At 37.8% G+C, this 25,829-nt stretch overlaps 1 protein-coding gene across 3 annotated transcripts in view; it reads left to right on the top strand.

Annotated features, from left to right (window-relative positions):
* ANKRD13C (ankyrin repeat domain 13C) overlaps window positions 1–25,829 on the top strand; it is a 133,362-nt gene that overhangs the window by 18,295 nt on the left and 89,238 nt on the right. The window lies entirely within an intron of this gene.

Raw genomic sequence — 25,829 nt, 5'->3', positions numbered from 1 at the left:
TGGAAAGCAGTGTATGGAGGTTCCTCAAAAAACTCAAAATAGAAATACCATTTGACCCAGGAATTCCATTCCTAGGAATTTACCCTAAGAACGCAGCAGCCCAGTTTGAAAAAGACATATGCACTCCTATGTTTATTGCCGCACTATTTACAATAGCGAAGACATGGAAGCAACCTAAGTGTCCATCAGTAGATGAATGGATAAAGAAGATGTGGTACATATACACAATGGAATATTATTCAGCCATAAGAAGAAAACAAATCCTACCATTTACAACAACATGGATGGAGCTAGAGGGTATTATGCTCAGTGAAATAAGCCAGGCAGAAAAAGACAAGTATTAAATGATTTCACTCATCTGTGGAGTATAAGAACAAAGAAAAAACTGAAGGAGCAAAACAGCAGCAGACTCACAGAGCCCAAGAATGGACTAACAGTTACCAAAGGGAAGGAACTGGGGAGGATGGGTGAGAAGAGAGGGATAAGGGGGAAAAAAAAGGGGCATTACTACTAGCAGATATAATGTGTGTGGGGGCACGGGGAGGGTTGTACAATACAGAGAAGACAAGTAGTGATTTTATAGCATCGTACTATGTTGATGGACAGTGACTGTGTGACTGTAATAGGGTATGTTGGGGGGACTTGATTGGGGGAGTCTAGTGAACATAATGTTGCTCATGTAATTGTATATTAATGATACCAAAAAAAAAAGTAAATGAAAGTCACTGGAGTATTTGTTCTTAGGCTTCAAATTGTTTATATAAAGGGTTAATTAAATACTATGTCCAGCATACCATTACAGATGACCAGCATTGTAAGGAAACAGGGCAACATTAATGAGAACCAAGGAGGAAAACAAAGAGAAACAGACCCATCAGAGCTTCTTTCACTGTAATTACTGGAGTATTGTTTCTTAGGCTTCAAATTGTTTATATAAAGGGTTAATTAAATACCATGTCCAGCTTAGTATTATAGATGACCAACATTGTAAGGAAACTGGGCCACATTAATGAGAACCAAGGAGAAAAACAAAGAGAAACAAACTCATCAGAGCTTCATTTATTATAATTATTATTAGACAGAGACTTTAAATAACAGCATTGTTTATTCTGCTCTTGGGGACATGACAAAGGATGAATATTTAAGTGGAAAACTATAAAATGTAAAAATTGAAATAATGTATTTGAAAAAGAATCAAATGGAATAAGTTAAAAATGAAATAAATGGCTTAGTAACAGTTTAGATGCTGAAGAAGACAGAATTCATGATCATGGTCAGGAAAAAATACCCATAGTGCAAAATGGAAATGGAAAAAATAAAAGGGCAACAAAAGTTCTACATTAATTGGACCCCAGGAGAGAAGAGAGAGAATAGGGCTAAAGCACTCTTTGAGAGAGAATTGCTGAGAATTTTCCAAATTGATGAAAACCACCAATTCAGAGATTGAAGGAGACCAACCCAAGTAGAATACAAAAAGGAGTACACTTTGAATCGAATTAACTGAAAATTAAAAACAAACTTCAATGCAGCCAGAAAAGAAAAGTCAATTTCTTCTAAAGGAGCAGGAGAAAGTACTATAGCTGACTTCTCAAAAAAAAAAAAAAAAAGAAAAGAAAAGAAAAGAAAACAAAAAGAAACATTAAGACCACATGCAATGCTGAAGGGAAGAACAACCAATCAAGAATTATATACCCAGTACAGTACCCTTCAAGATTGAAGTTGAATACTCATTTCCAAATGAAAACCTAAGAGAATCCACTTATCAGACCATTTTAAAAAGAAATACTGAAGGATATGTTTCATATACAAAAAAGATGATTCTGATAGAAGTATAGAGATGAAGGAAAGTGAAGAACAAAAATGCTAAATAAACCTAAATGAATTCTGACTTTTTAAGGTAAAAATAAAACCTGTGGGCCTAGATAACTGTGTGTAATTCTGGAAGGAGGGAATGAAGTTAGTCATCTAGGGTCATTTCATTGCTCTGAAGGAGGTTAATGTAGTATTTAACATTAGACTTTGATCAAGGATGTATATTGTAAACAATAGAGCAGTACTAACAAATACAATGCAAGCCACATAATAGGCACATAAAAGTAGATGAAATTATTATTATTATTATTATTAAGGTATTAATGATATATACTCTTATGAAGGTTTCACACAAAGAAACAATGTGGTTACTACATTTACCCGTATTATCAAGTCCCCACCCATACCCCAATGCAGGCACTGTCCATCAGTGTAGTAAGATGCCACAGATTCACTGTTTGCCTTCTCTGCTATGCTATTTTCCCTGTGATCCCCCACACAATGTGTACTAAACATAATACCACTAAATTCCCCTCTCCCTCCCTCCCCACCCACCCTCCCACACCCTTCCCCTTTGGTAACCACTAGTTCCTTCTTGGAGACTCTGAGTCTGCTGCTATTTTGGTCCTTCAGTTTTGTTTCGTTGTTATACTCCACAAATGAGGGAAATCATTTGTCACTTATCTTTCTCTGCCTGGCTTATTTCACTGAGCATAATGTCCTCCAGCTCCATCCATGTTGTTGCAAATGGTAGGATTTGTTTCTTTCTTATGGCTGAATAGTATTCCATTGTGTATATGTACCACATCTTTGTAATCCATTCATCTACTGATGGACACTTAGGTTGCTTCCATATCTTGGCTATTGTAAAAAGTGCCGCAATAAACATAGGGTTGCATATATCCTTTTGAATCTGAGGAAATTATCTTTAATAATACATTTATTTTAATGCAATATCCAAAGCATTATTTCAAAAAGATCAATGTAAAATAAAACATTATTAAGACTATCTAACATTCTTGTTTTTCATGCTAAGTCTTCAAAATCCCGTTTAAGGCACATCTCAGTTAAGGCTAGCCACATTTCAAATGCTCAGTAATCACACCTGTAGTACAGGATGGTGCATTTGCAGAATAACTGCTAAAAACATTGTAAAATAAAAAATATAAACAGGCATACCTTATTTAATTGTATTTCTCTTTAATTGTGCTTTGCAGATACTGTTTTTTCTTTTTGTTTTTTTTTACTGCTTGACAGATTTTAGGTTTGTCAGCTCTGTTATTCACATAAACCAATTCCTTAAATCAATCTGTTTTCCTATGTATCTATACACATATCTGCATGTAGATACATAGAGGGAAAGAGAGTGAGATCTTTTGATTTTGTTCCTCAAAGAACCCTAACTAATAAAGGCTCTTTGTTTGTCCAAGAATAAATTCATTTATACTGAATATAATAAAAGATAAATATAGTTTTTAAAAGCAAAATCTTGACCCTTAACTGAAATTTAAAACTTTACAAAATGCTTCCAAATATATCCAATTAAAATTTTTCTGAATGTATTGAACAGTCTCATATAACCTCTTTCTGACAGATAAAATGAGAATTATGGAAAGAATTTACAATTCACAAATGGGCAACCTTCACTGAGACTTAATTTAAAGATAGTGTAGAAATGTAGCCTTATTTAATTTTAGTCATATACAGAATACTGAGAAACAGATACTAAGTGAACAGTTTAGAAGTCTAAAAGAAAGAAAAAAGTTTCAGGGAAATGAATTCAAAAGTGCATTCCTCTTTGAAGCTTTCTTCAATAATACAGGCCTACCTCTTTTTATTGTATTTCACAGATACTGCATTTTTTGCAAATGCTTGCAAGGTTTGTGACAACCATGCATCCAGCAAGAATTTCGGTGCCATTATTCCAACACCATTTGCTCACCTCAGAATGTGTCACATTTTGGTAATTCAGTGTTTCAAACGTTTTCATGATTACTATATTATCGTGATCTGTGATCAGTGATCTTTGGTGTTATAGACTATCCTTGTTCTGAGGCACCAGGAACCAAGCCATATAAGACAGCAAACTTAACTAATAAAGGTTGTGCGTGTTTCTAGTGCTCCAAACACCAGCCACTCCCCTCTTATCTCCCACCTCTCCTCTGCCCTCCCTATTCTCTCACACACAATGATACTGAAATTAGACCAATTAATAATCTTACATGGTCTCTAAGTGTTCAAGTGAAGGGAAGACTTGCACAACTCTCACTTTAAATCAAAAGCTAGACATGAAGCTTGGTGGGAAAGGCATACCCAAAGCTGAGATAAACTGGAATCTACCTGTCTTGGGCCAGTTAGTCAGCCAAGTTATGAATGCAAAGTTAAAAGTTCTTCAAGGAAATTAAAAATGCTACTCCAGCGAACACATGAATGATAAGAAAGCCATAGGGCCTTATTTGTTGAATGGAGAAAATTTAGTGGCTTTGGATAGAAGACCAAATAGCCACAATATTCCCTTAAACCAAAGCCCAATCCAGAGCAAGGCTCCAATTCTCTTCAATTCTGTGAATGCTAAGAGAGGTCAGGAAGTCACAGAAGAAAGGGTTGAAGCTAGCAGAGGCTAGTTCATGAGTTTTAAGGGAAGAAGTCATTTCATAACATAAAAGTGCAAGGTGAAGAAGAAAGTGCTGATGGAGAAGCTATGGCAAGTTATCCAGATCTAGCTAAGATAATAAGTGAAGGTGGCTACTCTAAGTAACAGATGTTCAGCATAGACAAAACAGCCTTATAGAAGAAGAAAGCACCATCTAAGACTTTCTTAGCTAGAGAAAAGTTAAGGCATGGCTTCAAAGCTTCAAAGGACAGGCTGACCCTCTTGTTAGGGGCTAATGCAGGGTGACTAAATTGTAGTCAGTGCTCATTTACCATTACAAAAAACCTAAGGCCCTTTAGAATTGTGCTAAACCTACTCTGCCTGTGCTCTATAAATAGAACAACAAAGCCTGGATGACAGCACATCTGTTTACATGGTTTACTGAATATTTAACAGCTCACTTTTGAGATCTGCTGCATGGTGGGGAGCTGCATAGCCAGCCAGGGTGATGGAGCACCTGAAGCTCCTGAAATTTTCCAACCTGCTAGGCAGAGTGCAACCGGACAATTTTGTCCACCTGTCCTTTCTCCTGAGCAGCAAGCTCTGTGCAATCCTTGCCCCTTTAGCAGCCCTCTCACTGTTAGGAAGTCCCTCAGACTGCCCACCTTTCTTCTGTCCCAGAGTGGCCAGATGTGGATCCCTGTTTTCCAGAAGTGGCTGGAATCTCAGTCTCTCCAAGTATTCCACCTGTCTTAGCTTTCCAACCCCACTAATCTCCAGACTACCATGCAAAGTAGGTTCATGCTCCTACAGAGGTCTCCAGGGCTGGTTGCTTAGCAGTCCTAGGCCTCCACCCCTTCCCTGCTCCATTTCTCTTCTTCCCACCTGTGAGCTGGGGTGAGGGAAAGGCTTGGGTCCCACCAGATCAAGGCTCTGTTATGTTACCCTTTTCTGTGATATCTGTTCTTTTCTCCAGGTTTATGCAGTCTGGCACAGCCTTCTTTCCTGTTGCTCTTTCAGGATTAGATATATTAACTATATTTTCATATTAAATGTGGTTTTGGGAGGAGGCCTCTGTCTCATGTCTCAAACCACCATCTTTAATCCCAGCAGAAAACAATTTTAACTTTAACATTTAATGGGGATTCTTAAACACTTTACACCCTCTATACTTATTTAATTAAACTAGGGCTGAACTACTCAATGTATGAACTTTCTAAACATTAAAATCTTTTCTTGGAACATATGAATTAACATAAAATACTTGGAACCTGGCATACCATTTAGGAAAATTTATCCCTATAACATCATCTGGTACTCACAGTGCCATCAGGGAGAAACTAAACATTCAGGGAACTGAAGCCTTCTCTTATTAGCTTTTAATATTTTTATCACATTTTACACTATAGCCCAGCTCTCCTACCCATGCATATTTACATAATACATAAACTCCTGAAACTATTGTTTCATAAAGTAATAATGACCCGTACTATGGTGATGTGCTCTGATTTTATTCTATTATCTTTAGGTTCTAATTTAAAATAAAAGGGTAGGCACAGCCCACTATACTGATTTCATAGTCTACTAAGGGTCTCTATCCTGCACTTTGAAAAACATTGCTATACAAATGTAGTAAAAAGTTAATATTTGGTGAGTCTTGATGAAGGCTATCCAGGCATTCCTTGTACTATTTTAGTACTTTTTTGTATTTCTGATACTGTCAGAAAAAAAAAATTCAAGAACCCATGCAATTTATGTTATTAGGGATTAAGTTTACAGAGGCAATTATGATATCTCATATACCTTTGAATTTCCGAATATACCCTCCCTTTCCCTACTGTCATATAATTCCTTGTCCAGAGCATGCTTTCAAGAAACTGGTACTGAATAAAAAATTTATAAGAAGGTATTGGCCAAAAATGACATCATAACATAGGTGGAGCTTTAGCTGGACCTTCAAAGCAGCAAAAGACTTCAGTTGGTGAAGTAGGAAAAAGAATATATGCAAGGGACATGGATTGAAAATTAGTACTGTGTTTCATGCTTATAAATGATTTAAATTTATTTGTGAGTGAAGACTCAAAGACCAAGAACAGATTCACAAAAAAATCACCAAAGGCCATATCACAAAAAATAAAAGGTGATACACAGTAAACAAAATATATGAGTGTACTTACATAAACTCACTGAATGCCAGGAATGAAGTCTACCCCCTCTTATCTTAGATCATCGTAAGTTCAGAGAAGTAAAAATTATACCTCAAAGTTCTGTTCCATTATATTTCCACCTTTACTTAAACTCTCCATGATGGCCTTATTTCAAAGAATATCTTCTTCACTGAGATGTTCTCTTCTTTTTCTTGATTCTAAAACAAGTCCATTCATCAGATAAAAGTCGGCCAAAAAGTTTCCTACTCTTTCCTAAAACAAAACAAGTTATTTCAAAATAATAAAGTGAATTGTTTAACTTAGATCTTGAAGTTTCAAACTAATATACATACATTTGTTTTCCCATAAACACCTTAACATTTAGGTGAAAATAAATATTCCTTTGGTACTTGAAATCATCAAATTATAATATACATTCTATTAAATCAAAAAATATACAAAATTACACATTTCAAATTTGTAAAGGAAAATGTAAAACATTAGACATATGGTACATTAATTGGCAAATGAATTAAATCTAAATAAAAATACCATATAGTATTCCTTTAGACTCTATTCCCAAGTATCATAAAGCTGTTTGAAAACTTTATTTAGTGATAGTGAAATATCATGAGTAACAGGGAGAGGTCAGTGATAATTACTGTTTTGATTTTAGAGATAGAAAAAGAAGTGGAATAAAAATAAATAAATAGTCTAAGTCACACAGGACCCTCTAGCACAACTAGAATTGATTACCTGTTCCAATATTAGATTCTCTAACAGGATCAAATTTAAAATTACAATGGCTTGTTGCTTTTAAAAAAGAAGAGAAAATAGAGTAGTTGTGTTCACCAATATAATTAAGTATTTACATTACGGATTGGGGAAAGGGAAACTAAAACGGTATACAGAACATCACAGTTACTACCTTTCAATGAAGTCCTCCTTCAACATTAACCTTCACTTTCTCAGACCCACAGGTGGTCAGAATATGAAATACATTATTTGACCATGTACAAAACACACGATCAATAATTTTACTGAGAACAAGCTTTCCAGTTCTACCTGCATGCAGATCACATGATCTCCCATCTTGCTGCTGTTTTCTGGCATTCTAATACTACGTGTTCAGAGTTACTTTCATCTCCACTTTGCTTTTGGTGGCCTCCTTACCAGTCACCAAAAGCAAAGCATTCTGCACTTCTTTCTACCTAAAAAAATGGGAACCATAAGCATTTCTGACTCCCTCCTTAGCTGTCAAAGATTTAAGAAGATCACCTAGAGGCTGCTAAGAGCTTTGAGCTGCTTAGCAGTAGCACTAGATGAATAGCAGCTTCAATTTTTATCTTCTCTTGAAGTGATCCTTCTAATGCTGTCCAGAAGAACAGAGTACAAACAAATATGACTTCAAGCCAACAAATGGACTGCACTGCAGGATCTCAAAACCAAGAATTCTATAATGCTATTTGTTGCCAAATAGGCTTAGACAACAAAGTTGATGAACCTAGAACTCATAGTGAGAATTTTTTTATGGTTGGGAAGTCCTCAGGTGATAATTATCAGTTTTTCAAATCTTATGAAAAAGCAATTATTAAAAGTAAATCATCATATTAATGAAATTTTTAAGTATATATTCCCCATAATCCAGCCATTCTATTTCTTGCTACCTATAACAGACAATACAGGGACATGTTAAAGGATGGTAAGCGCAACGTCATTTATAATGGCAGAAAACTGAACACAAATGTGTATCTATTCATCTACATGTCCTAAAATGAGACTGGATAAATTACAATATATCCATACTGTGGAATACTATGCAGTTGATGAAGTATGACTGCTAATAAGAAAAAGCAGTTAAGACATACTAAAAAAAGAAACAAAAAAAGTAAAAAAACTTTTTAAGGGTACCAAAAAAAGCTGTACGAGAAGAGATACAATGAGTCTTTATGAAAAAAAACACTATCAATAACTAAACATATCATTCTTATGGATACATATTTCATATTTATGTGGTAGAGGACATACAAGTTAACAATCTTCCACAAGGGGCTTCAGGATTGTGAGTAGTGGTAAAGGAGGACTTTTCAACTTTATGTGAAGTTCATATTTTACTTAAGTTTTTGTTAACGTGGTCATTAGACTATGGTGTCCAACTGTTTGGTCAAACGCTAGTTTACATATTCCTGTGGAGATATTGTTTATATGTGATTAACATTTAAATTAGTAGACTCGAAGTAAAGCATATGGCTCTCCATAGTATGTGCAGGCTTCACCTAGTCAACTGCAGGATTTAAGAGCAAAGCCAAAGGTTTCCCAAAGAAAACCAATTCTGCCTCAAGACCACATCAAATCTTCCCTAAATTTCCAGCCTATCAGACTGCTTGACAGATTTTAGGTTTTTCAGCTCTGTTATTCACATAAACCAATTCCTTAAATCAATCTCTCTGTTCTCCTTTTATGTATCTATACACATATCTGCATATAGATACATAGAGGGAAAGAGAGAGAGATCTGATTTTGTTCCTCAAAGAACCCTAACTAGTAAAGACTGTTTTTGTTTTTCCAATAAGAATAAGTTCATTTATACTGAATATAATAGAAGATAAATATAGTTTTTAAAAGCAAAATCTTGACCCTTAACGGTTACTTACTCTTGACATTAAAACTTTTTTACGCAAGGCTTCCAAATACATCCAATTAAAAATTTTCTGAATATTTTGAACAGTCTCATATAAACTCTTGCTGGCAGACAAACTGAGAATTACAGAAATAATTTACAATACACTAATGGGCAAACTCCATTGAGACTTAATTTAAGGATAGTGTTGTAGAAATCTAGCCTTATTTAATTTTAGTCATATATGGAATACTGAGAAACAGATACTAAGTAAATAGTTTAGAAGTCTAGAAAGAAAAAAAGTTCCAGGGAAATGAATTCAAAAGTGCATCCCTCTTTGTAGCTTTCTTAAAAAATACAGGCATACCTCTTTTAGCTGGGCTTCACTTTATTGCACTTCACAGATACTGCATTTTTTACAAGGTTTGTGACAACCATGCATCTAGCAAGAATATCAGTGCCAGTTTTCCAACACTATTTCCTCACTTAAGAGTGTGTCACATTTTGGTAATTCTCTCAGTATTTCAAACTTTTTCACTATTACTATATTTGTTATGGTGATCTGTGATCAGTGATCTTTGGTGTTATAGACTATAATTGTTCTGAGGCACCAGGAACCAGACCCATATAAGAAAACGATCTTAACTAATAAAGGTTGTGTGTGTTCTTACTGTTCCACACACCAGCGACTCCCCTGATCTCCACCCTCTCCTCTGTCCTCCCTATTCGCTAACACACAACGATACTGGAATTAGACCAGTTAATAACCCTATCACAGTCTCTAAGTGTTCAAGTGAAGGGAAGAGTTGCACAACTCTCACTTTAAATCAAAAGCTAGACATGAAGCTTGGTGGGAAAGGCATACCCAAAGCTGAGATAAGCTGGAATCTAACCATCTTAGGCCAGTTAGTCAGCCAAGTTGTGAATGCAAAGTGTAAGTTCTTCAAGGAAATTAAAAATGCTACTCCAGCGAACACATGAATGATAAGAAAGCCATAGAGCCTTATTAGTTGAATGGAGAAAATTTAGTGGCTTTGGATAGAAGACCAAATAGCCACAATATTCCCTTAAGCCAAAGCCCAATCCAGAGCAAGGCTCCAATTCTCTTTAATTCTGTGAATGCTGAGAGAGGTCAGGAAGTCACAGAAGAAAGGGTTGGAGCTAGCAGAGGCTAGTTCATGAGTTTTAAGGAAGAAGTCATTTCATAATATAAAAGTGCAAGGTGAAGAAGAAAGTGCTGATGGAGAAGCTATGGCAAGTTATCCAGATCTAGCTAAGATAATAAGTGAAGGTGGCTACTCTAAGTAACAGATGTTCAGCATAGACAAAACAGCCTTATAGAAGAAGAAAACACCATCTAAGACTTTCTTAGCTAGAGAAAAGTTAAGGCATGGCTTCAAAGCTTCAAAGGACAGGCTGACCCTCTTGTTAGGGGCTAATGCAGGGTGACTAAATTGTAGTCAGTGCTCATTTACCATTACAAAAAACCTAAGGCCCTTTAGAATTGTGCTAAATCTACTCTGCCTGTGCTCTATAAATGGAACAACAAAGCCTGGATGACAGCATATCTGTTTACATGGTTTACTGAATATTTATAGCCCACCTTTGAGATCTGTTGCTCAAAACAAAAGATCCCTTTCGAAATGGGACTGCTCTTCTACAGCGCACCTGGTCATCCAAGAGCTCTTGCTGAAGATGTACAATGAGATTAATGTTTTCATGTCTGCTGAAACAACATCCATTCTGCAGCCCATAGATGAAGGAGTCATTTTGACTTTCAAGCTACATTCTTTAAGAAATAAACTTTGTAAGGCAATAGCTGCCATAGAGAGTGATTGCTCAGAGGGCTCTGGGCAAAGTCAACGTGAAAACCTTCTGGAAAGAATTTGGCATCCTAGATGCCATTAAGAACATTCACGATTCATGGGAAGAGGTCAAAATATCAACACGGATAGGAGTCTGAAAGAAGTTAATTCCAACCCTCATGGACGACAGAGGGTTCAAGACTTCAGTGGAGGAAGGAACCACAGATGCGGTGGAAATGGCTAGAGAACAAGAATTAGAAGTGGAGCCCTGAGATGGAGGTGAACTGTAGCAATCTCTTGATAAAACTTGAAGGGATAAAGGATTGTTTTTTATGGATGAGCAACGAAAGTGCTTTCTTGAGATGGAATCTACTGCTGGTGATGCTGTGAGGATGGCTGAAATGACAACAAAGGGTTTAGAATATCACATAAAGTTAATTGATAAGGCAGTGGTAGGGTCTGAGAGAATTGATTGACTACAAATTTGAAAGAAGTTCTCCTGTGGGTAAAATACTGTCAAGCAGTACCACATGTTACAGAGAAATGGCTCATGAAAGGAAGAGTCCATTAATGCAGCAAACTTCACTGTCTTATTTTAAGAAATTGCCACAGCCACCCCAGCCTTCAGCAACCACTGCCCTGATTAGTCAGCAACCATGAACATCGAGACAAGACCTTCCACCAGCGAAGATTATGACTCAGTGAAAGCTCAGATGGTGGTTAGCAATTTTAGCAATAAAGTAAGTAAGGTATGCTCCTTTTTTTTTTTTTTTTTTTTAGACATTATGCTTTTGTGCACTTAATGGACTACAGTGTTGTATAAGGATATGTACTGTGACACTAAAATTCTTTTAACTCATTCATAGTGATTCACTTTATTGTGGTGGTTTGAAACTGAAGTCACGGTTTCTCCAAGGTATCCCTATACCTTCATCTAACAGATTAAAAGACAAAATGGGATAATGAGAATAATCAAGAAGGTGGTAAGGTAGATGAGAAAAAGGAACATGGAACCAGCAAACAGGAAATGATAAAACAAAGGATGGTAGATTAATCCCTAATGTATTAGAATAATAAATGAAGCTGGATTAAGTGCTCCAGGTAAAAGACAAATGTTGTACTGTATGAAAAAACACCCATGTACATGCAGTTGGAAACACTTGTAAAATATAAAGATATATACAAGTTGAAAGTAAAAGATTGAAAAATATATTCTGTGCAAATAGCAACTCCCAAAAATTGATATGCTTGTATGAACATCATAAGTTTTAAAGCAGAAAAATGTCCAAGATAATAGAGATTCATAATGAGAAGTTACTCAACGAACAAGAAAACAAAGTTTTGATTTGTACTGAGTACCGTAGTCGGAAGTTGTATCAAGCAAAATGTTAGAACTACAAGAAGACACAGAGACCCCCCATTACAGTAGGAGATTTTGACATTCCTCTTTCTAAAGCTGACAGAAAAACAGTAAGGATATGAACAACACAGTTAAGAAATTGGATCTTCTAGGTTTGTATGAACAACTGCATCCGGTAACTGTAGGATATATGTTCTCTTCAAGGATATAGAAAACATTTATACAGATTGACCACCGAGTCAACCCTGAGACAAATTTCAACATTTTTCAGAGGACTGAAGTTATACTGAGTCTGTTCTTAACAATGCAATTATGCTAGAAATTACTAATAGAGATAAAGATATATTAGGCTCTAGATTTAAAAAGTGCAATGAAGTGAGAAGATGTAGGTAGGAGAAGATAGTTGTAGCAACTGGAATACACAAAGGGTAGATAATGGTGCCACATACAGAGTTCATTAAAATTCATGAGAAAAAATGCCATGACCCAGTAGTTAAATAGACAACACATTTAAGCAGGCTGTTCACAGGAGGGAAATCCCATATGTTAAGAAACACCTGGAAGATGTTTAGCCTTGATAGTAATCATTGAAATTAAAATTAGAGCAGTCTTGAGATACTATTTGGTACTTATTAATTTAGCCACTCCCCACCCCTCCACCCTGCCTCTGGCCACCATAAAAATGTGCACTTTAACAAGCTCTCATGGGCAGGTGGGGTCAAGATACAGGATTTGTCTAGGGTGCAGACAAACTCGGAAAAAAAAAAAGATACATTAGGAAAAAGGCTGATAAGTCATCTAAGGATTATTTCTATAAATTAGATAAAGAAGAACCTAATTTGCTTAATCCCAATTTGAGTTTATCTTTCCCAAATAAAAAAGAAGGAAAGATAATAAAAGAGCAGGATTTATTGAATTAGAAAAAAACAAATGATAAGTAGGAACATGCCAAAACTTTGTTCTGTAAAAAGATGTGTATAATGAATAAGTCTCAGACTGGTCAGAGAAAAAAGCACAAGTAACAAATGTGAGTGAAAAGCAGGGCATCTATAGGAATCCTAATGTCATTGTTAATTCGTAAAGGGATATTGTGAATGAAATGTATGCCAGTAAATAACAGTTTAAATGACAAGGACAGAATCCAAGAAAAAAATGTAATTTGTTAAAATGAACACAAAAAGTCACAAAACAGAAGAACTATTGCTATTTTTATTTTTTATTTACTTATTAAAGAAAATTTTTTTTTGGTATCATTAATATACAATTACATGAGCAACATTGTGGTTAGTGGATTTCCCTATTATCAAGTCCCAGCCACATGTCCATCAGCATACTAAGATGCTATAGAGTCACTACTTCTCTTCTCTGTGCTATACTGCCTTTGCCCTGTATGCCCCACTACATTATGTGTGCTAATTGTAATGCCCCTTATTCCCCCTTATCTCTCCCTCCCCAGGTCCTTTCCCTTTGGTAACTGTTAGTTCATTCTTGGGTTCTGTGAGTCTGCTGCTTTGTTCCTTCAGTTTTTTCTTTGTTCTTATACTCCACAGATGAGTGAAATCATTTGGTGCTTTTCTTTCTCCACCTGGCTTATTTCACTGAGCATAATACCCTCTAGCTCCATCCATGTTATTGCGAATGGTAGGATCTGTTTTTTTCTTATGGCTGAGTAATATTCCATTGTGTATATGTACCACATCTTCTTTATCCATTCATCTACTGATGGACATTTAGGTTGCTTCCATATCTTGGCTATTGTAAATAGTGCAGCGATAAACATAGGGGTGCATCTGTCTCTTTCAAACTGGAGTGCTGCATTTTTAGGGTAAATTCCTAGAAGTGGAATTCCTGGGCCAAATGGTATTTCTATTTTGAGCATTTTGAGGAACCTCCATACTGCTTTCCACAATGGTTGAACTAATTTACATTCCCACAGGCAGTGTAGGAGGGTTCCCCTTTCTCCACAACCTCGCCAACATTTGTTGTTGTTTGTCTTTTGGATGGTGGCCATCCTGACTGGTGTGAGGTAATATCTCATTGTGCTTTTAATTTGCATTTCTCTGATGATTAGTGATGTGGAGCATCTTTTCATGTGCCTGTTTGCCATCTGAATTTCTTTGGAGAAGTGTCTGTTCAGATCCTCTGCCCATTTTTTAATTGGATTATTTGCTTTTTGTTTGTTGAGGTACATGAGCCCTTTCTGTATTCTGGGTATCAACCCCTTATTGGATATGTCATTTATGAATATATTCTCCCATACTATAAAATACCTTTTTGTTCTGATGGTGTCCTTTTCTGTACAGAACTGTTTTAGTTTGTTATAGGCCCACTTGTTCATTTTTGCTTTTGTTTCCCTTGCCTGTGGAGATATGTTCATGACGAAGTTGTTCATGTTTATATTTGAGAGTTTTGCCTATGTTTTCATCTGAGAATTTTATGGTTTCATGACTTACATTCAGGTCTTTGATCCATTTCGAATTTACTTTTCTGTATGGAGTTAGATGTAATCCAGTTTCATTTCCTTACATGTAGCTGTACAGTTTTGCCAACACCAGCTGCTGAAGAAGCTGTCATTTACCCATTGTATATCCATAGCTCCTTTATTATATATTAGTTGACCATATATACTTGGGTTAATATCTGGATTCTCTATTCTGTTTCACTGGTCTATGGGTCTGTTCTTGTGCCAGTACCAAATTAATTGATTACTGTGGCTTTGTAGTAGAGCTTGAAGTTGGGAAGCAAGATCCCCTCTGCTTTATTCTTCTCAGGATTGCTTTGGCTATTCAGGGTCTTTTGTGGTTCTATATGAATTTTAGAACTATTTGTCCCAATTTTTTGAAGAATGCTGTCAGTATTTTGGCAGGGATTGCATTGAATCTGTAGATTGCTTTAGGCAGGATGGCCATTTTGACAATATTAATTCTTCCTCCCCAAGAGCATGGGATGAATTTCCATTTATTAGTGTCCTCTTTAGTTTCTCTTAAGATGGTCTTGTAATTTTCAGGGTAAAGGTCTTTCACGTCCTTGGTTAGGTTTTTTCCTAGGTGTTTTATTCTTTCTGATGTAATTGCAAATGGAATTGTTTCCTGATTTTTCTTTCTGCTAGTTCATCATTAGTGCATAGGAATGCAATACATTTCTGTGTATTAATTTTGTATCCTGCAACTTTGCTGAATTCAGATATTAGTTCTAGTAGTTTTGGAGTGGACTCTTTAGGGTGTTTATGTACAATATCATGTCATCTGCAAAAAGTAACAGTTTGACTTCTTCCTTACTAATCTGGGTGCCTTTTATTTTTTTGTGTTGTCTGATTGCCATGACTAGGCCCTTCAATACTATGTTGAATAAAAGCGGGGAGAGTGGGCATCCTTGTCTTGTTCCCAATCATAGAGGAAAAGCTTTCAGCTTCTTACTGTTAAGTATGGTGTTGGCTGTGGGTTTGTCATATATGGTCTTTATTATGTTGAGGTACTTGCCCTCTATACTCATTTTGTTTAGAGTTTTTATCATGAATGGATGTTGAGTTTTGTCAAATGCTTTTTCAGCATCTATGGAGATGATCATGTGGTTTTTGTGCTTCCTTTTGTTGATGTGGTGGATGATGTTGATGGATTTTCTAATGTTGTACCATCCTTGCATCCCTGGGATGAATCCCACTTGATCATGATGAATAGTGTTTTTGATGTATTTTTGATTTCGGTTTGCTAATATTTTGTTGAGTATTTTTTCATCTATGTTCATCATGGGTATTGGTCTGTAGTATTCTTTTTTTCTGGTGTCTTTGCCTGGTTTTGTTATTAGAGTGATGCTGGCTTCATAGAATGAGTTTGGAAGTGTGGATATAATGAGAGTTCCTGTGGCCAGTGGTTCTCACCTGGCCCTGGTTGAGTAGCTCACTGCACACCTCTGGGCAGTACATGGCTGTTGACTCTATAGAAAGAGCTCTGCCCAGTGCTCTGGGCACAACACAGTGGCAGGGCTGCAAGGCTGCAGGAGAGCAGAGGAAAGGCTGGAGTGGTGGCAGTGCCGAGGACAGAGGCCCAGGGGATGGCTGTGCAGAAAGACTGTGCAGAGAGGGCCAGGGAATGGCTGTGCAGAAAGACTGTGCAGAGAGGGCCAGAGGATGGCTGTGTGGAATGGCTGTGCAGAGACCCAGCGGACAGCTGTGTAGACAGAGGGACCCAGAGGCAGAGACCGGCTTGCTGCATCAGACTCACTCTGAGTGAATGGGATTTTAGTGACTGACCTGCCACCAGAAATAAAGTTGGGTATAACCTTTTCACCCTGAGAATGTTTTGCTGTCATTTTCTTTGGTCATGTTGAATCTGTAGTGAACTTGCCCAGGGCTGAAACCCATTGGCAAGACAGGAAGTAATCCCTCCTCTTCTATTTTTTGGAAAACTTTAAGGAGAATGGGTATTATGTCTTCTCTAAATGTTTTATAAAATTCGGCAGTGAACCATCTGGTCCAGGAGTTTTGTTTTTGCGTAGATTTTTGATTACCAATTCAATTTCATTTGTTGTAATTGGTGTGTTCATATTTTCTTTTTGTTCCTCAGTGAATCTTGGAAAGTTGTATTTTTCTAGAATGTTGTCCATTTCTTCTAGGTCATCCAGTTTGTTAGCATATAGTTTTACATAGTATTGTCTAATAATGCTTAATGCTTTGTATTTCAGTGGTATCCATAGTGATTTTTCCTTCCTCATTTCTGATTCTATTTATGTGTGTAGATTCTCTTTTTTTCTTAATAAGTCTGGCCAGGGGTTTATCTATTTTGTTTATTTTCTCAAAGGACCAGCTCTTGTATTCATTAACTTTTTCTATTGTTTTATTCTCCTCAATTTTATTTATTTCTTCTCTGGTTTTTATTGTGTCTCTCCTACTGACTTTGGGCCTCATTTGTTCTTCTTTTTCCAGTTTCAAAAACTGTGAATTTAGGCTATTCATTTGGATTGTTCTTCTTCTTTAAATAGGCTTGGATTGCTATATACTTTCCTCTTAGAACTGCCTTTGCTGCATAGTAGTTGCCCCATAGTAGTTGGGGCATTGTGCTGTTGTTTTCATTTGTCTGCATATATTGTTTGATCCCTGTTTTAATTTAGTCATTGATCCATTGATTATAATTTAGGAGCATGTTGTTATGCCTCTGTGTGTTTATGAAACTTTTTGTTTGTACAATTTATTTCTAGTTTTATACCTTTGCGATCTGAGAAGTTGGTTGGTAGAATTTCAATCTTTTTGAATTTACTGTGGCTCTTTTTTGTGGCCTATTATTTGTCTATTCTGGAAAATGTTCCATGTGCACTTGAGAAGAATGTGTATCCTGCTGCTTTTTGGTGTAGATTTCTGTAGATGTCTGTTAGGTCCATCTGTTCTAATGTGTTGTTCAGTGCCTCTGTGTCATTACTTATTTTCTGTGTGGTTGATCTGTCCTTTGGAATGAGTGGTGTGTTGAAGTCTCCTTAAATGAATGTGTTGCATTCCATTTCCTTCTTTAATTCTGTTAGTGTTTGTTTCACACATGTAGGTGCTCCTGAGTTGGTGCATAGATATTTATAATGGTTATATCTTGTTGTTGGACTTACCCCTTTATCATTATGTAATGTCCTTCTTTATCTCTTGTTACTTTCTTTGTTTTGAAGTGTATTTTGTTAGATACAACTGCAACACCTATTGTTTGCATGAAATATCTTTCCCATCCCTTCACTTTTAGTCTGTATGTGTTTGGGTTTGAAGTGAGTCTCCTGTAGGCAGCATATAGATGGATCTTGCTTTTTTATCCATTCTGTTACTCTGTGTCTTTTGATTGGTGCATTCAGTCCATTTACATTTAGGGTGATTATTGATAGATATGTACCTCTTGCCATTGCAGGCTTTGGATTCATGGTTACTAAAGGTTCAAGGGCACCTTATTTACTATCTAACCATCTAACTTAACTCACTTATCATATTATAAACACTGTCTGATGATTATTTCTCTCCCTTGTTTTTTTTTCTCCTCTACACTTCATATGTTTGTTGTTTTATTCTGTCCTCTTTGTGTTTCTGTTGACTGATTTTTTTGGATAGCTAATTTTATTTTGCATGTAGTTAGTATTTGGTTGGTCTGCTTTCTTTGCTGTGGTTTTATTTTCTCTGGTGACAGCTATTTAGCCTTATGCCTACTTCCATGTAGAGCAGTCCTTTTAAATTACATTGTAGAGATGGTTTGTGGGAGGTAAATTCCCTCAACTTTTGCTTATCTGCAAATTGTTTAATCCCTCCTTCAAATTTAAATGATAATCTTGCTGGATACAGTATTCTTGGTTCCAGGTCGTTTTGTTTCATTGAATTGTATATATCATGCCTTTCCCTTCTGGCCTGTAAGGTTTCTGCTGAGAAGTCTGATGATAGCCTGATGGGGTTTCCTTTGTAGGTGATCTTTTTTCTCTCTCTGGCTGCTTTTATTGCACCAAATACATCATGCCACTCCCTTCTCACCTGTAAGGTTTCTGCTGAGAAGCCTGATGTTAGTCTGATGGGCTTTCCTTTGTAGGTGATCTTATTTCTCTTTCTGGCTGCCTTTAATAGTCTGTCCTTATCCTTTATCTTTGCCAATTTTATTACTATATGTCTTGGTGTTGTCTTCCTTGGGTCCCTTGTGTTGGGAGATCCGTGGATCTCCATGGCGTGAGAGACTTCTCTTTCCCCAGATTGGGGAAGTTTCCTGCAATTACCTCCTCAAAGACACTTTCTATCCCTTTCTCTCTCTCTTCTTCTTCTGGTATCCCTATAATGCAAATATTTTTCTGTTTGGATTGGTCACACAGTTCTCTCAATATTCTTTCATTCTTAGTGATCCTTTTTTCTCTCTGTGCCTCAGCTTCTTTGTATTCCTCTTCTCTAGTTTATATTTCATTTATCATCTCCTCCACCATATCCAACCTCCTTTTAATACCCTCCATTGTGCTCTTCAACGATTGGATCTCCGACTGGAATTCATTCCTGAGTTATTGGTTATCTTTCCGTACCTCCATTAGCATCTTAATGATGTTTATTTTGAACTCTCTTTCAGGAGGAGTCATAAGGTCCATATCATTTAATTTTTTCTCTGGAGTTATATTAATTTTACTCTGGACCAGGTTCCTTTGGCATTTCATATTTGTATTGCGCCCTCTGGTGTCCAGAAGCTCCACTCTCTGAAGCTACTCAGCCCCTGAAGCAATGTTGGGTGTCACAGGGGAGCGTTATTGGTGCCCTGAGGGAGGAAAGGGCTGTTTCCTGCTTCCTGGCTGCTATGCCTGTCTCCACTGCCTGAACCAGTGGGCCGAGCACACAGGTATAAACTTTTGTCCCAGAGCAGCCGGATATGGATCCCTGCTTTCCATGAGTGGCTGGATTCTCAGTGTCTCCAGGAATTCTGCTTGTATTAGCTTTCCAACCCTGTAATCACGCGAGTATCATGAAAGCACCATGAAATGTAGGTTTGTGCTCCAAGAGCAGATTTCTGGAGCTAGGTATTCAGCAGTCCCAGGCACTCCACTCCCTCCCTGGCCCATTTCTCTTTCTCTCGTCAGTGAGCTGGGTGGGGGGAAGAGCTTGGGTTCGGCTGGGCCACATCTTTGATATGTTACCTGTTCCGTGAGGTCTGCTCTTCTCTCCAGGTGTATGCAGTCTGGTGCAGTCCTCTTTCCTGTTGCTCTCTCAGGATTAGTTGCACCAACCACATTTTCTAATTGTATATGGTTTTAGGAGGAAGCTTCTGTCTCTCCTCTCATGCCACCATGTTTCTCTGGCTGCTTTTAATACTCTGTCTTTGTCTTTGATCTTTGCCATTTTAATTATTATATGTCTTGGTGTTGTCCTCCTGCGGTCCCTTGTGTTGGGCCATCTGTGGATCTCCATGGTCTGAGAGACTATTTCCTTCCCGAGATTGGGGAATTTTTCAGCAATTATTTCTTCAAAGACACTTTCTATCCATTTGTCTTTCTCTTCTTCTTCTGGTACCCCTATAATGCAAATCATCTTCCGTTTGGATTGGTCACACAGTTCTCTTTATATTCTTTTATTCCTAGTGATCCTTTTATCTCTCTCTGCCTCAACTTCTCTATATTCCTGTTCTCTGATTTCTAGTCCATTAACTGTCTCTTCCAACTCATCCAGTCTGCTCTTAAATCCTTCCATTGTTTGTTTCTTTTCTGTTATCTCCCTCCTGAATTCATCTGTTAGCTCTTGAATATTTCTTGGAAGCCCTATCAGCATGCTTATGACTTTTATTTTGAATTATTTTTCAGGAAGATTGGTGATTTCAGTCTCACTAAGCCATCTCTCTGGTGTTTGAGGGATTTTGGGCTGAACAAGGTTCTTCTGTCTTTTGATGGCAATGGGAGTGGTCACCACCAAGTGGCGTGTGTGTCTCCAGGGAAAACAAAGTTCTTTCCTTCTTGCTGGTCGCCTTTCCTGACTCTGCTGTCTGTTCCAGTTAACTGCACACAGGGGGCAACCTCTGGGTCAATCCCCTAAGCTTCTGTGGGCAGGGAGGCCCTTGGGATGTCCTAGGGTACTGGTGGGGGTTGCAGGTGAGTGGCGCATGTTCTACCATGAGAACAGAGCCCCTTCATGCCTTCTGGACTCTGTGCCTGTCTCCACTGTCTGTGCCTGTCAACCACGCGCAGGGAGCAGCCTCTCAGTCTGAGCTGGTTAGCTGCACACAGGGAGAAGCCTCTGTGTTAAACTGTGTGTTTGCTGTAGGCGGCGTTGCTCCCGGGCTGGTCTGCAGCAATGGCTGGTCAGCCAGTTTGCTTGCAGTGCCACCGGTCTGGAAGGATCGGCAGGTTGCTTATAGCCTTGAGGGGCTTTGGATCTTCATTGCCAACCAAAGTGTTAGGGTGCCTGATGTTCCTTAAAGTTCACAGCCTGCTGGGCTGAGTGTGCCAGGACAATTTTGTCTACCTGTTAAACCCTTGGCCCTTTAAGATTTAAAGTGCCAGTGTTTCTTTTGTCCCAGGGCAGCCAACTGTGGAATTCTGTTCTCAGTCTTAGTCTTGGATTTTCCTTTTCCGCTCCTCTAATATCCAGAGCACCATGCAATGTGTTTCTGTGCTCCTGGGGCAGATTACTAAGGCTGGTTATTTAGCAGTTCTGTGCTTCCATTCCCCCTCCGCCAACTCTGATTCTTTTCCTCTCGCTGGTGAGCTGGGGTGGGGGGAGTGCTCGGGTCCCCCCTGGGTCACGGCTTTGTATCTTACCCTTTTCCGTTAGATCTTTGGTTATTGCAGATGTAGTCTGGCTCTTGTTGTGTGTCTTCTCGTCACTCTTTTAGGAATAGTTGTATTGCTGTATTTTCAAAATATATGTGGTTTTGAAGGAGATTTCTGCCACCCTACTCATACCACCATCTTTTCCTCCTCACCTCTTGCTATTCTTAAAGACATTGAGTCCATAATAAAAATGTTCACTCAAAGGAAACTGTAGGGCTAGGTGCTCTTATAAGTGTATTCTTTTAAGTGTGTAGGAAAAATAACACCCAAACCTTTCTAATTATATTACCTAATTTGAGATTACAAACCTTGCCTCAGGTAAAGCCTGTTGCATTTCAATTATTGGGTGTCTGTAACTATCGATATTATTAAAGTCAGTTGCTATACTAAGCTGTTTCTCATGCTTCATTTATAGATGCTTATTGACTAATTTTTCAATGTCATGCATATTCCAAGTATTTGGTATACATAAGTGAGCACAGTATGTTGCCATTCTGAGGTTAACATCTAATGAAGGATAAATATGTTTACACATAAAGTTAAAGGTGCAGTTTAGTGTGAAAAGTACTACAACAAGTTAGATAGAGGGCTTTAGGAGCAGAAGAGAGGAGGCATGTGATTGCATACAGTAGACCAGAGAATGCTTCTCTGAAGAGGTGATGTTTGAGCTGAGCAAGCAAATTTAAACATGATTTTTAATATGCCAGGAAGATGGGGAAGGGATAAGGAGCATTTAGAAAGTATTAACACAATGTGTATAAAAGCATGAGAACTAGGTTTATTGGAGAATTTATTGTATGTGATTAAGATGAGATAGAGGGTGAGGAGGAAAATAAAGGTAAGGACATACTAGGAATGTTTTGTGCCATGTTAAAATAATGGAGTGCTTCCAGTCTTTAAAGTGGAATGTAACATGGTTATATATATATTTTAAATTATTCCAGTGTAGAGAGAAGAATAAATGGGGCTTGCAAGACTGGAGGTAGGGAGATAGGTTGTTGCAGTAAGTAATCTGGATAAAATGATGAAAACTTAAATTGGCAATGGGAATAAGAATGATAGCCCAAAGTTAAGGCTTCAGATTTGGCATAATTGGTGCTGAGCATTTGTTTCTGGCACTAATTTGTTGACAGATTTGTTTACTTTTCATGGTGACTTTTTATCTTGATACCCATAGTGTTTGAATGCATACTTAAGAAATTTAGTTGAATATTTAGAAAAGAAGAGAGATGATCTTATTCTAGACAAATAAAGTTGGAAATTGATACTTTGACCTCATGGTTTTTTACCTTAATATTATGCTGAAGACTTTGAAGATACTGAATAATCTACTACGTTGACTCACAAATGGTTCCTAATCTGTTATCAGTGGATGATTATGTTGAAAATTGTTCATAAGCATTTTCATTTAGTGTTTGAACTGGACATGATGTTAGTCAATATAATAATTGTGCCTTACTGCAACCTCATTAGACAGAAAAGTCAGTTGTGAGTCCCTCACCTTACAGATTTTTGCTTACTTATTTGAAAATAGAAAAATCACTGACATGGTTTTGTTTTTTAGATTTTTTCTTCAGTGGGGTTTTTTTTTTTTTGAGGTAGGTATGATTTTAACATGGGAAGAGAGGGAAATCAATTTTACTAACCTCATATATAAAAAGTTACAGTGACAAATGCTTTTCTTCATTGCATATTCCATGTTGAACAAGCAATCAACAAGGCTCTTCTAAAACCAAAATACTTTTTTCATTTGCCTTTTGATTTTTTTCTCATCCAGGTGAGTTTTGTTAACATTATGATGTGGCATTTTGAGCTGTTAGCTATCTTACTTAGGGCTCTAAAATTTTGGGAGGATCAAAGTTTTTCTTTTTGGAGAATACTGGTAGCTTGGTAACTGTTGAAGCTCACTTTTATATAGTGCTGTGAACAAAACGTCTTTTCTGGGGACATACTTCATTGTATGCTTATTAGCATTGTGTTTTGTAGTGGTTTCCATATCTCAACTAAGATGCATTTTGAGGTGTGAAAACTGGGGAGTATATTGCCTAGTGACTATTGGAAATCTGTATTTCAAGTTTCTGTTTCTGAAAGAAGTAATGTGAATTATGCTCCCAAATTTCTGTTTTTGTTGTTGCTGTTCCTAATATTTAAGACTGATTTACTGTTTTTTTGTAAAATTTCTTACAGAGAAAATTTAAATATAGTGAATTTATGTCTTCTAAATTTTGCACAATGTACTATCATGCTGACTTTGCCAACAATTCCTATTCCATTCTGCCTTTATTGAGCAAAAGGTGTGTGTGTTTGTGTGTGTGTGTGTGTGTGTGTGTGTGCACATGCTTTAATCATTTTGACAGGTTTTTGTCAAGCTAAAAGACGAGGATAGATCATACACAAGTTACATAGAAAAAGTCGTGGTTGAGGCAGAGCCAACATGGCGGCGTGAGTAGGACAGTGGGAATCTCCTCCCAAAAACATATGTATTTTTGAAAATACAGCAAATACAACTAATCCTAAAAGAGAGACCAGAAGACACAGGACAACAGCCAGACTACATCCACACGTGCGAGAGCCCAGCGCCTGGTGAAAGGGGTAAGATACAAGCCCCAGCCCGGTGGGACCCGAGCACACCTCCCCCCAGCTCCTGGTGGGAGGAGAGGAGTCGGAGCGGGGAGGGAGAGGGAGCCCAGGACTGCTAAACACCCAGCCCCAGCCATCCACACCAGAGTGCAGACACAGTGCATGCGTGGGGTCCTGGATACTAGGGAAACAGGGCAGCAGGACCGGTGAGCGGGTCCCAAAGCTGATGCCCCTGTGACAAAGAAAAGCAAGTGCTTTTTGAAAGTCTTAAAGGAACAGGGATGCAACAGCTGGACGGAAACAACACAGGTCACATCCCAGTGGCTGGAAATTACAGGGAAAACCGGGTGCACTAACCCCCTGGGCAACAGCTCTAAGACCCCTCATGGAGGTAAACAGCCAACAGTCCCCCAACCATTACCCCTCCGGGCGCGGCGAAAGCAGAGAAGCAGCCTAAGGCTGGCCACGCCCTCAGAAAGGGAGCTTCCTACATACCTGCCGGGCAAGACACAAAGACCCAGTCTACATGCAATTACCCAACACAAGCCACTAGGGGTCGCAGTTGTCCCAGTAAAGAAAGGCCAGTAGCAAGTGGAAAGTTTGGCCCCCCCAGCTGACAGTCAATAGCACCTATCAACATGAAAAGGCAAAAAAATATGATCCAGACAAGACTAACCCAGACAGCTTCGGCATCTGCTACATCTTCCCCTGAGAAGGAACCTGGGGAGATAGATTTAACCAGTCTTCCTGAAAAAGAATTCAAAACAAAAGTCATAACCATCCTGATGGACTTGCAGAGAAATATGCAAGAACTAAGGAAGGAGAATACAGAAATAAAACAAGCTCTGGAAGGACTTCAAAACAGAATGGATGAGATGCAAGAGACCATTAATGGACTAGAAAACAGAGAACAGGAATGCAGAGAAGCTGATGCAGAGAGAGATAAAAGGATCTCCAGGAATGAAAGAATTCTAAGAGAGCTGAGTGACCAATCGAAACGGAACAATATCCGCATTATAGGGGTATCAGAAGAAGAAGAGAGAGAAAAAGGGATAGAAAGTGTCTTTGAAGAAATAATTGCTGAGAACTTCCCCAAACTAGGGGAGGAAATGGCCTCTCAGACCACAGAGGTACACAGAACTCCCATGACAAGGGATCCGAGGAGGGCAACACCAAGACACATAATAATTAAAATGGCAAAGATCAAAGACAAGGACAAAGTATTAAAGGCAGCCAGAGAGAAAAAAAAGGTTACCTACAAAGGAAAACCCATCAGGCTATCATCAGACTTCTCAACAGAAACCCTGCAGGCCAGAAGAGAATGGCATGATATACTTAATGCAATGAAACAGAAGGGCCTTGAACCAAGACTACTGTATCCAGCACGATTATCATTTTAATATGAAGGAGGGATTAAATAATTCCCAGACAAGAAAAAGTCGTGGTCTTGTTTTATCCTGCATATGATTTCTTGATGTGTGTAGCTCATTTTATTGGCAAAATACTGTTCATGTGGTGACTTCCATAAAAGTGCTATATGTGAAAATTAGTGCATGTAAATTTTATTCAGTAACTTTATTTTCAAATATTACTGTGGATTTGCATTCTTTTATAATCAGAACTTCTTAGGCTGTAAGATGCTTTGAAATTAAATTAGTCTTGTATAACA

Source organism: Manis javanica, chromosome 4 (assembly GCF_040802235.1).
Source record: "Manis javanica isolate MJ-LG chromosome 4, MJ_LKY, whole genome shotgun sequence".
Taxonomy (NCBI): Eukaryota; Metazoa; Chordata; class Mammalia; order Pholidota; family Manidae; genus Manis; species Manis javanica.
This window is presented reverse-complemented; position numbering and strand designations above follow the sequence as displayed.